The sequence below is a fragment of the Narcine bancroftii genome, chromosome 2 (assembly GCF_036971445.1).
Source record: "Narcine bancroftii isolate sNarBan1 chromosome 2, sNarBan1.hap1, whole genome shotgun sequence".
Taxonomy (NCBI): domain Eukaryota; kingdom Metazoa; phylum Chordata; class Chondrichthyes; order Torpediniformes; family Narcinidae; genus Narcine; species Narcine bancroftii.
The window spans coordinates 59,787,652-59,800,888 of NC_091470.1; the positions used below are offsets into that span (position 1 = coordinate 59,787,652).

Genomic DNA, 13,237 nt, shown 5'->3' on the forward strand with positions numbered 1-13,237 from the left:
CTGACTTTTGTCCACATATGTGATCACTGATTTTTTTTTTAAAGTTCTCTCTCCAGGCCCTCGGAGTTTGATTCCAGCCATTCATCTTCAGAGCTCTCTCAGCTCACATTCAATTCAATGATTATATTGAGGACCTCTGGGCCATCTATAGGGAGGGAACTTCTCTCTTCTTCTTCATCTTCTCCATTAAAAGCACCCACAGTGTGTTTTGTCTGAATTGTATCAAATTCTAATCACCTCCAAAATGACAACCTCTTGTAGGTGCAGTTACAGTTCCTCTGTAAGAGCCACAGGTTGGTATTCAGTAGCGGTGCTTGCTGTTAATGAATACATTTGTCACTATAGTATTCAATAGTTGTTATTATTTAGAGTGGCATGGTTGGAAAGGTGGTTAGCGCAACACTATTACAGTGCCAAGGACCTGGGTTCAAATTTGGAGCAGTCTGTAGGAGTTTGTACATTCTCCCATGTCTGCCTGGACTTCCTCTCATGTTCCAAAGACATACAAGATTGGTCACATTGGTGTATTTGGGCGGCACGACCTTGTGAGCTGGAAGGGCCTGTTACAGTGATGTATCTTTTACAAATTATGCAACATAAATTGTTCTGAATTAATATTTTCTAAATCCTTCTGCTGGTTATGTCATTCTCCAGGATTTTTGGTTTAAACAAGTCCCTTTCCAATAGATTTCATTGGTCCTTGAATTAAAACCTCTGTCCAATAAATCATTCTAAAGGTCATATATTTGAAGTTCTAATTTGATTGCTCAGGGAACAATCTAAAGAAAAAACATGTTTGATTTCAACCCTAGCTCCTCAAACATTCTCACCTGTACATTATTCCTATTCTGCCTATGTCAGAGATTCTTAAACAGATCAAAACTGAATCATCCCCTCCCACTTCAAGTTCCCTCCATTGGGACAGAACAGAACCAGCAGAACTCTTGATGACTGCTGCAGAGAAGAGCTTTCTTGACTAACTGCTTCTTTCTACTACTACATTCCTTTTTATTCCCCAGCTTTGATTGCTTTCTTGTATTTGTGCAACACAGATAGCTGACAAACTTTTCTATCATCCACATTGTCTGCAAGAACTTGTAGGGTTGGGGCAAAGGTTTACTAAAAGGAGAATGCTCCTCCCAAGGACTCCTTATCTGCTAATGTGTAGATTAAATTAATAATTACCCCCACCACATTTTCTTTTGCTTTGAGATCAAATTGTGATATTTCTCCCATGCTGCTTATATATTTACAGACTGCTCTTTTGTTCCAATCTACATTCAGCCTCATCATTTTCTTATCCTTGAAGAAGGGCTCAGGTCCAGAAGGTTGGTTATTTATCTTTACTTCCTATGGATGCTACAAGACGTGTTGAGTTCCTCCAGTATTTCTGTGTTTTTACTGCAATCACATCTGCACACTTTCATGATTCACTTTAGATTTGCAGCAACTACATAATTAAAAGGACAAAAATTGGAGGTGAGAATTGCTGTCCCAGTATATTATTTCAAAAATTCTTTAACATTATATCAGGTAGGATTTGCTTGTCCCTTTGTAAAAAAAAATGACATTCCTTTTTATCGTTTTGACCACAAGATTGTCTCATTCTTGCCATAGTCATGTTGCAATGTTGTTTAGTCATGAACCATGACAAACAATTGCTTAAGAGTTCAAGGAACTTCAATACTCTTCAGTTAATAGTTGTTAGAATAGTATGTTAGAATAACTATCCTTTGTCATGGCATGGAACATAGTAACCATACTTTGGGGGAGGGTTTTTTTTACAATTAGCCATCACAATTATAAATAGCCATGATTGTATTTTTTTCTACTTTGAGCTCCATGAATTTTTTTTTCTATTTAATGCCCTAATAAGGTACCTTAACCATTCATTAGGACTTATGTGAGAATAATTTATTCACTGTTTTATTTTCTCTCTATTCATTTTTTTCTTTTTAATAAATTAGTACAGCTCCTTGAGTAAAATGAGATGATGAGTTTATTGTCATTATACAATGTTCATTATGGGCCAAAATTCTTAGTTGCTGCAACTGAACAGAAACTTGTAAAGAAAAACTAATACAAAACAAATTGAATTAAATTAGATGGAGACATAAATATTCACAGTGATCCAAGTGCTAAAAAGTGACTTTAATTTATGCAAACAATCCTTTTGTGATGTCTGATTAATGTACAAAGAGAGGTTCAAGAGTCTGATAGCTGTTGGAAATAATGTGTTCTTCAATGCAATTTTCAAGCTTCTTTACCTTTGCCTGAAGGTAGCAATACGAAGAAGTTGTGGATGTTCTTTATGATGTTGGCTGCCTTTTTGAGGCTGATGGATCTGGCTATGTTTACAAATCTTCTGCAGCCTTCAAATTCCTGGGCTCTTATATTGCCAAACCAAGCAGTGATGCAACTAGTCAGTATACTTCCAGCAGTGCACCTGCAGAAGTTTGACAGAGTATCCGACCACATGCCACATCTCCTCGGATTCCTAAGGAAATAGAAACTTTGTTGTTGCCTTGATGTGCTAGTTCCAGGAAAGGTCTTCTGAAATATGGATTCCCAAGAAGGTTCTGACTCTATCCACCTCCTTCACATCAATACGGATAGGTGTGTAGTCCTTCAGCCTCTCCTTCTTAAAATTAACAATCAACTTCTTGGTCTTGACATTGCACTGGCACCACAGATTCTTGGTCTGCATCCTATATTCTGACTCATCATTTCCAGTTATTTGGCCAACAATGGTAGTGTCATCAGCAAATGTGTATATTAAGTTGGATCTGAATGTGTCCACAAAAGTATACTTAATTAATCAAACACAACAGTTTAAGGTTTGTATCCAATGTACCTATTCCATAAAAATATGTTCATGATCCTCCTGAGCACTAGAGGGAGTTGGAGACTAGTTTATTGCAGCTTGGTTTGGATTTGAGATGGATGTCTCACATGGTCTTGAGTCTATAGCTAATAAAGTATAGTTGATTTAAAAGAACCCAAGTTTCTTTATTACAATAAAAAGAAACATCACATGGCCCCAAGAGTGTGCATGCTACCAGGAGTGGAAGAAACACTAGGAGTGTGCAGAATGTGTGTCAGTCCATATCAGGAGAGAAATTATGCTGTAAATTGCACTGGAAATATCGACCATGAGTGGAGGTTATTCAAACAAAGATTCATGCTGACCTACAAGCCATTGGACTTGATAGCAAACCTGATGCACATAAGATTGCACTGCTACTTACTGTGGCAGGACCTCAATAAGGTTTTTAATACATTCGTTTTTGCTGAGGCAAAAGATTTGGACAAGTTCAACAAGGTTAATGAGATGTTTGATGAAGACTGTTCACCAAAGAAAAATGAAGCGTTTGAGAACTACATGCTTCACTTATGCACGCAGCTGTAGGGAGAGAGCTTTGATACTTTTTTTTAAATGATCTTGAAATTAAAAGCAAGAACATGCAATTTTGGATCGCTGCAAGATTCAATGATCCATGATCAAATTGTATTCAGGATTATTGATAAGAAAGTGAGGGAGAGGTTGCTGCAAGAGACAGAGCGTACCTTAGCTGGAGCTGTGAAGATATGCCATGCCAGTGAATTAGCTCTGCAGCACATGAAAAAGTTCAGAGAGCGTGCAAAAGCCAGTGAAAAGAAAGGAAAAGCATACCCACAATGTGTGTCCACACACATAAACAAAAAACGAGATATAGGAAACAACAAAAATATGGAGAGTCATTCAAATGCAAACAATGTGGCACTCAACATGCATCAAAATGGAGCCCAGCCTATGGAAAAGTCTGTAATAAGTGCAAAGGGCAGAATCATTATGCAAAGCAATGTTTTTCAAAAGGGAAACAAAACAGAAGTGAAGCTGTACACATTAAAGAAGAAATTGATGCACTCTTTGTGGGAATAGTGGTGCAGAAAGACAAAAAGCCATCAGACACTGAACAGCCAAGCATGAACAGAGATGAGCAGGATAATTGGACTGTATCATTGCATTCAAATGGAGTAAATATTCCTTTCAAGCTGGACATAGGGGGAAAGGTCAATTTGATCTGTGATCAAAACATCAAGGCAATGAAGATAAAGCCATACATTCATGCAAATGGTGCACTGCTCAAAGCCTACAATGGACAGAGCATTGACACGAAAGGTACATGTAAACTCAAGGTGAAAGTTAAAGATAACAAGCACAACCTCAGATTCGCAGTAGTGCCAGATGGATAAGAATTACTGTTGAGTGACAAAGCATGTGAAAACTTAAGCCTAGTCAAGAGGGTGTACACACCAGGGAAACCTATTGTGTTAGCTGATGCATTTTCTAGGGCAATGATGCAGAGTGAAGTACACAATGAGAGTTCCACAAAGAACAGATGTGAATCTCCACGTGAATCTGATCACTGAATCTCTTCCCATATCTGACATGAAATCCAAACAGATTGCAACTGAAACAGAAAAGGACACAGTTTTATAGAAGGTCATCATAAATCTGAATGAGGATGGCCGTACTACAAAATCAGAGCTGAGCTGAGTGTTGTCAATGGTCTTCTACTCAGACAGAGCAGAATTATCATTCCTCAATCATTGTAATGAAATGCCCTAAAGGGTGCATGAGGAGCACCTAGGAATTGAAAAGTGCAAGAGGAGGGCCAGAACTGCTGTTATTGGCAAGGGATAAATTCTGAAATTGACAGGATTCCAGCTGTAAGGCCTATTTGAAACATCATGCAAAGCAGACAAAGGAACCCATGATAATACCAGGAGAACCTTGGCAGAAAATTGGGAATGATCTCTTCCACGTGGATAGAAAGAATTACTTGCTGGTTAAGGACTATCTATCAAACTATCCAGAGATTGTGCTGCTTCTTAATATGTCTGCTGCTCATGTGATTAAATATATAATCTTTGCGAGACATGGAATTCCTCAAATTGTCTACAGTGAAAATGGACCATGCTACAGCTATAGAGAATTACAGAACTTTGCAGAAGAGTATGATTTTCGACATATGACTTTAAGTCCTCTGCATCCACAGTCAAATGGTACAGCAGAGAAAGGAGTTCACATAGTTAAACAGTTGCTCAAAAAAGCACAAGGCTGTGGCTCAGATCCGTATCTAGCTCCATTGAGTTACAGAGCTTCGCCACTTGAACATGGCATGTTACCCGCTGAGCTTCTGATGGGATGCAGACTACATGCCACACTTTCTTATTCTGCAGACCCAAATGAGAACAGAGCTGTTCAAGAAGTCAAATGGAAACAAAAGCATCTGCAATGAGAAAAAAGGCAAATGATGACATCAGCAAGAAGCTTAGGGCCACTGGCACAACATGACATAGTGAGACTCAGAGATTCCAACACTTGGGACAAAAAGGCCACTGGTCTGGAGGAAGCAAATCCAAGATCCTATACTGTTAGAACAGAGGAGGGTCAAATACTGAGGAGGAATCGAAGGAGGTTGCTAAAAATGCAGAGACACTGCAGGCACAGTCAAATGCAGAAGATCCAGCCTGCTCAGCAACAGAGAAAACACCACCAGTGCTAGACAGTAGTGGGCCAACAGAGCCAACACAAGCACTGGTGTTCAGAAGATCCACACGTTATCAAAACATTGACAGACTGATTCTCTAAAAGAAAAAGAACTGCACACTTAAAAAGTTAGTGCTGCTGATATTTGTATTTATGTTTGTGTCGAACTCTAAATTGAAATGAATACAGTACTGTATTAGTGTTTTATGTTGAACATCTCAAGGAAGGGGGATGTAGTGATAGAGTGCTAGTGATCCTCCTGACCACTAGAGGGAGTCAGACTAGTTTGTTGCATTTTGAGTTGTATTCAAGAGGGATGCCTCCATGTAGTCTTAAGTCTATAGCTAATAAAATAGAGTTGTTTTAAAAGAACCCAAATTTCTTTATTGAAGAAAAAATACATTTCCCCAAGGATCAGAAAAATCATGTAAATTATGACCATGCAGCTTGAGAATAGCTTTTTTCTATGACACAAATAGCTAACTGAAAGTACAGTAAAACCTCTGGTATCTGGCATCTATGGGGATTGGTAGATGCTGGATAAGTGTATTTTCTAGTTACTTGAGACTTACTCTTACAATGCCTAACTAATACACCTGCATTAAGAATAAACAGTTTAAAAGACAAAAGACAAAAATACTATACTGTACTTACACTGAACAAACTTCACTTAAACCTTAAAGCATTTTACTTTATTTTCAGTCACACTCTTTGAAAATATATAACCGTCAATGCATCTGCAGCTTTCTACCCTGTCACGGAGACACCTGAAAAATGAACAATAGCATTATAGATAATTAACCCTCCTTCCCCAAGTTTACAGCTCAAGCCTTTGACTGGGGTGACTCTTACTAAGCAGGGATGAGGAAACACTTTAAGAGTGTCACCCTAACAGTGAACGATATCAACCAGCTCTTCATCCTGGGCGATGCCATTGCTGTTTCACACAACTTTATTCAAACAGCTGCCGTGAGCAAAGAACAACTAAGGCACTCCATTGACTGAATATTTGCTCCCATCTTCACCAAAGGTTTATGTTGTAGTCGGGTATAGTTCTGCTTTATTGGGAGCTCAAGCCTGACTTTTATACAGTTCGCGTCCCCACTGTTTCCCCCTTTACTGACACAACGGCCCACGTAATAAAAGCAGATATCCTGCACACGGGGAACATTCCTACATAATAATCCCTTCTTCCTGCACGCTGTCCCTGTGTGTTGGCTGTGCAGCAGGGCCAGCACCATTTTTGGGTCGCTGGCCCTTATACCACCCTAGCCATTCATTCGCCATTTCGCTTGTTGGGGCCAGTGCCGCTGCACAGTTTACTGTCTTTTGGTTGCGCTTGCCACCTGGAGGGCCAGCCCGATTGCCACGGTGGCAGGCCACTACATGACTCCCTCCAGAACCAGTGGAACTATCCTTGATACCCGAAGGCAGTGTCTCTGCAGGTTTTAATGACCTGCCTCTCTGGCATGGTGCTGGTGTCTTGACCAGACGTGCTGGGTCCAGATTTGCTGGCTTTAACCTGCATCTTCCCTCTGACCTCCAGCTCGAACATTGCTCCATTATTTCAGACAACCCGGAATGGACCCTCATTCAGCTTCTGCAACAGTGGACGGTGTGGACCCGAACGAATGAAAACATACTCGTTGTCCTGCAGGTCTTTGGGTATGTTGGTTCTCATGTGTCTGTGCCTGGTAGGTGGAGTTGTTTCTGACTCTTTCCTGTAGGTTATGGAGGAGAGCTGCTGCGTCGTCCTGCTGTTTGCCTACAGACAGTACGAATTCCCCAAGGGAATTCCCTCCGTAGATGAGTTCAACTGAAGAGGTGTTGAGGTCCTCCTCGGGTGCCATGCAGATCCCCAGTATGGTAGGTTGTCTACCCAGTTAGGTCCTCGAGGCCTGGACAAGAGCGCAGCCTTGAAGCGCTCCACTAGCCCATTTGACTGTGGGTGATACTGTCTAACGTGGGACAGTAACCCGAACCATGCCACCCAGGAGGAGATGAGGACACTGGCGCACGAGGTTGTAGATGTGTCTGCCAGCGGGACTGCATCCTGCCAAATGGTGAACTGGTCGACCATCATGGACAGATAGTGGAAACCCTGAGATACTGGTAGGGGTCCCACTATGTCCACGTGGACTCTTCAAACCTTCACTCTGCAGGCTTGAAGTGCTGCAGTGGGTTCTTGGTATGCCACTGCACCTTGGCTGTTTAGCACTGCATGCACACCTTTGCCCGTCCATTGACCTGTTTTCGTAGTCCATGTCACACGTATTTGCTGGCCACCAGTTGAACCCTGGTCCTAATGGATGGGTGAGTCAGCCCCTGGATGGAATCATAAACCTTCCAAGCTGCCGGGATGATAGGTCTGACCTGGCCGGTGGCCACGTCACACAGTAGGGTGGTGTTACATGTGTCAACTGGGATGTCCTAGAGCTGCAGTCCCAATATGGCTGTCCTGCACTGAGGCATCTCCACATCATCTTACTGCACCTTTGTCAGTGCTATGAAATCCACGCCCTTCATTAGCACGTGGATCCTCTGTCTGGACAGTGCGTCGGCCACCACGTTGTCCTTGTCGGAGACATGTCTTACATCTGTGGTGTATTCCAAGATATAAGACAGGTGACGCTGCTGGTGGGCTGACCAGGGGTACAAGATCTTGGCCAGGGACTTGTGGTCTGTGAAGGCCATAAAAGTCCAGCCCCCAAGAAAGTGGCGGATGGCCAAATACAGAACGAGTAGCTCTCTGTCAAAAATGCTGTACTTCAGTTCTGGAGGTCGCAGATGTTTGCTGAAGAAAGCTAGCAGTCGCCAACTCCCTTCAATCTGCTGCTCCAGAACTCCGCTGATCACCATACCTGAGGCGTCGACTGTCAGGGCCGTTCCCTGAGATGTGCGAAAAGACCAGTGCCTGTCAAGGCTTCCTTGGCCTTCATGAAGGCTTCTGCTGACTCCTCATCCCATGACATGTCCTTTGCCTTGCCCACCATCTGGATGAACAAGGGCCGCATGATCCAGGCGGCCAAGGGAATGAACCTGTGGTGGAAGTTGATCGTCCCCACAAATTCCAGTTGTCCCCTAGTCTTGTTGGGCCTAGGAAACTTCCAGATGTCCTCCACCTTGCGGGGTAGTGGTGTGGTCCTTTCCTTGGTTATCCCATGGCCCAAGAAGTCAATAGTCTCCAACCTGAACTGGCATTTGGCTGGATTGATCTCAGACTGAATTTGCTTAGCCGGGTGTAGAGGTTGTGGAGGTGCACCAAGTGTCCTTGTCAGCTCCTGTTTGCCACAAGAATGTCGTCCAAGTAGACGAAGGTGCCAGCCAGGTCTCGGCCCACTGCGTTCATTAGCTGCTGGAATGTCTGTGCAGTGTTCTTCAACCCGATCGGCATGCACAGGAATTCGAACAAGCCAAATGGGGTGATGCTGGTGGTCTTGGGGATATCATCTGGGTGGACCAGGATCTGATGACATCCCCACACGAGGTCCACTTTGGAGAAAATTTTTGCCTCATCCTGGATGTGCAGCATGAGGTATCGATCTGACATTGTGGCCTCATTGAGACGATGGTAGTCGCCGCCTGGTCTCAAACCCTCAGTGGCTTTAGGCACCATGTGCAGGGGAGAGGCCCATGGGCTGTCTGACTGCTGTACTATTCCAAGCTCTTCCAGTTTCTTGAATCCTCCTTTGCCAGCTGGAGCTTCTCTGGAGGAAGACGTCTTGCTTGTGCCTTGGATAAGGATATGATGTTGTACCCCATGCTGGGGTATCACTGTGGTGAATTGGAAGGGTGAGCACTGCCAGGAACTCGCCCAGGACCTTGGCGTACTCATCCGTGAATCACTGCACAGGGTCCAGGTATGGTGCTGGAAGCTTGGCATCCTTGAGGGGGAATGTCTGGAATATCTTTACGTGGACCAGTCTCTGGCCCTTGAGGTCAACAAGCAGACTCTGGGCACATAGGAAGTCTACCTTGAGGAGTGACTGTTCCACTGCGGCCAACGTGAATAACCATGAGAAGAGGCTGGCTCCCAAATGCAGTTGGACCTTGCGTGTCCCATAGGTCCTGATCGTGCTGTTGTGGACAGCCCTCAGTGTGGAGCCCGCGGGTCTGGGCGGGTCTGACTGCCGGGTTTGGCAAAGAACCCCACGGATGCTGCACACTCCCTTTTCTATTTCCACAGAATCTCTGCTCATGCTGTGACTTTCCAGGGTTCGTTGAAGTCGGCGTCTGCCAGGAGCAGTTGGACATCCTCAGGCAGTTGCTCTAGGAATGCCTGTTTAAATATGATGCAGTCCTCATGCTTTCCATGGGGGGCCAGCATCTCATTCATCAGAGCCAACGGTGGTCTGTCCCCAGCCCGTCCAAGTGGAGTAGACATTCCCCTCTCTCGCGCTGTGAGAGCCGAAGGTCTCGACTATTAAGTCCTTGAAGGCGGTGTAGGCGCCTTCTGACAGAGGCTCTTGGATGAAGTTGCCCACCCGGCTGGCCATGGCCTGATCAAGGGCGCTCACCATGTGGTAGCACCAAGTGGACTCTGCTGTGATCTGAAACTGTGCTTCAGCCTGGTCAAACCACATGCATGGTTGATTCGTCCAGAAGGTCGGTAGCAACTGCGTGGACTGCTGCCTACTCACTCATCATTGGATCTAGATGCTGTCTAAACCATCGGGGTCACCAATTGTATCTGTGCACCACACGAAGAAAGTCATGAACATGGGTGCAGTTGGGTCTTATTGGGGGATCAATCCCAACTTTTATATGGTTCGCATCCGCGCCGTTTCCCCCTTTACTGATGCAATGCCCCACATAACAAAAGCAGGTTTCCCACGCATAGGTACATTTCTACATAATAATCCCTTCTTCCCCGTGCACTGTCCCAGTGTGTTGGCTGTGCAGTGGGACCAGCCCCATTTTGGGATCATTGGCCCTTACGCTGCCCTAGCTGTTTGTCTGCCAGTTTGTTTGCTGGGGCCAATGCTGGCGTGGTCTGCTGGGTTTTGGATGTGCTTGCCGCCCAGAATGCCGTCCTGATTGCCCCTGAGACAGGCCACTATATTGTATTACTTAAGGAGAGCATTTACTTTTACAATTTTAAATGCACATATTTTTACCAATTGTTTTATTCTTATTTAATTTTTAAAATTTATTTTCCTTGACTTTTTTTGCCGGTTGCGTGAGGCTGTTGGTTGTTTGAATTTCGGATACTTGGTGTTTTACTCTACTAGGAATTGTGTGTAAAAATATTAAGAAATATGACACTTATTACTATGACAATAAAATGAATCTTAATCGAATCTTGAAAGACATTGACAATTATTGCATAGCAGTGGGTGAATATCCTGGTAAATACCATAGATTTCTACATCTTCCTATATATATGCAAAACAAAATATAAAATATTTCCTACATGCACATCATACTGTAAAATTAACCTCACAGCATGTATGTACTCAGATTAATGAAGATGAAATCTGATTGTGGCAGAGTCCCCAAAGGGAATCAGGAGTATTCAGAGACCTGCAGGCAAGCACACACTAGATTCAGTCTATATGGAGTCCAATGAACCCTGATTGTGTTACAATTCCACCACACTATACTAGGGGAATCAGCCTCTTCCATTCTATGCCAACAAACTGTAGCCTAGAATCAGAAACCAAAAATAAATGTATTTCACCACAAAACTATGTACAAAGTAAAGTTGTGCAAATTCCTTTGCAACCCCAGTGTCATTAACTGTCTAATTTGCTAACTTGTCATCACTATGGACCATTGTAATTGTTCCCCCTCTGTTAATTGAAAAGTGTTCCCTTTGGTTTCAGTTCCTTAATGTCTATCTCCACAAACAACACTTCATCTATGAATTTGTTGGAGTCATTTACTGAATTTGGTGCTCTCAATGCATCCTCTATATCAGGGAGTCTGGATGCAGACTGGGAGATCACTTAATTGAGCACATTCACTCTCTCTGCAGCAACTGCAAGAACCTCATGATGGCCAACCATTTCATTCCACACCCCATTGCCAATGACGTGTGTCCATGACTTCATGTACTGCCAAGTTAAGGCCATCTGCACATTAGAGGAACACACTTTGTATTTCATCTCAGCAGTTTCGAACCAGATGGCATCGATACCAACCTCCAATTTCCCTCTACCCCCTCCACTGATCTTCCTCCTTCATTCATCCCTCTGTCTCCAGCTCCCCACACCATTCCTTCCTGATCCTATTAAGAACTATTTTACTCAGCCCTCTTCTCATCACTTCTCGGCTTCTTTCTTTTCTCCCCTTCCACCTGCATCCATCTATCATCTCTTTTAGCTTGCACTCCTCCCCTTCCCCTCCATCCACATCTTTTTATTTGGACATATGCATGATTTTTTTTTTAATTTCTGAAGAAGGGCTCAAGCCTGAAACATTAAACTTTTATGGAAGCTGCATGACTTGCTGTGATTCTCCAGCACTTTTGTTTACTGCACCAATGAATTGGCAACCACTTTTACCAGGATATTGCATTGATAGTCCTAAAATTATTGCAAGATCCTGAATTGGATTTGGCAGGACAACTGTTCATTCATTAATATACTCTCTTGAATATGAGATCAGGTGATATTTGGACAATAGTGGAGTATCTCTATTTTCCACTATTGTCTTGCCATTTTTCAGGTGCACATTGAGCAGTTTATGTTCAATTTCTTCCCCAGCACTGTTTAACAAATTGAATTTTTAAAATGTGCACGTTGCAATATTGGGTACAAAAAAAATCACTTCTATTGCTTTAACTATCCTGTCAAATTCTATTGCAGCTTTATAAAACAGGTCTTATGCAATTGTGTTAAATTAGACCAGCATGCTGGCTTGATTATAATTATCAGTACACGTCTTTGCTAATGGTAGTTTTTTTTAATTGTACTCACCGTTCAGCTTTAACCAATGTAAGCAACTAAAATTGCTTGAATAGCCAAAAGAAAGTTTCCCACAGTCACTGGCCACAGAAAACAGCATTGTCTTTCCTCAGCTTGATGGACAACATTTTTATAAATGGTAACCCCGTCTGTCAATGGCACCCCTTACTGAAAAGGCAAAAAAGAGAACAGAATGGACTCTGCCAATATCTGACAAAGCATGTTAGCACATAATCAGCCATTCATTAGTTGAGCAGCTGCCTATGGGACCTGCAATCAATACAGGTGCCTTCAGCCATTACTATTCACACATAAAAGCCAAAAAAACACAGGATACCTGAAAAAGAAACAGTTTATTACAACCTGTCAAACTTCCATATTCTAGACCCAACATTTACATGGGATTTAGAAGGGGGCAGTGGGAAAGACAACGAACAGTGTTTCATGCAAAAAAAAGAACAAGTATTCCCTATAATTGGCTAGAAGACATTGGCTGGACAACAAAGAGAAAAGAAAGCAGCTTCTCAATTATAATGTTGTTAACTCTTTAATGAACAGAGGAGCATTGGTAGCCAAATTCACAAATGTTAAAGGGCACATTAATATATTTCCTGAATGATGTTGGCAATGCATTTTTGTTTGTTTTGTGTTTTAATCCATTAAGAAATGTGTTAAAAATTATTATTGGCAGATAAATATGTGGAAAAAGTTAATGCTTTTCATACACATTGAGGATAATAAGAAATTTTAGACAAGATATTTGTGTTCAATGAAATGATCTCTGACCATTTAG

The 13,237-nt window shown here is 42.6% G+C and overlaps 1 long non-coding RNA gene across 4 annotated transcripts in view; it reads right to left on the reverse strand.

The window, feature by feature from the left end:
* The window catches only part of LOC138753609 (uncharacterized), a 118,514-nt gene that overhangs the window by 78,269 nt on the left and 27,008 nt on the right, over positions 1-13,237 (reverse strand). For all 4 annotated transcript variants that reach the window (XR_011351290.1, XR_011351291.1, XR_011351293.1 and 1 more), the window contains one exon: positions 12,457-12,612. This is a non-coding gene — a long non-coding RNA (uncharacterized lncRNA). The remainder of the gene's footprint in view (positions 1-12,456; positions 12,613-13,237) is intronic.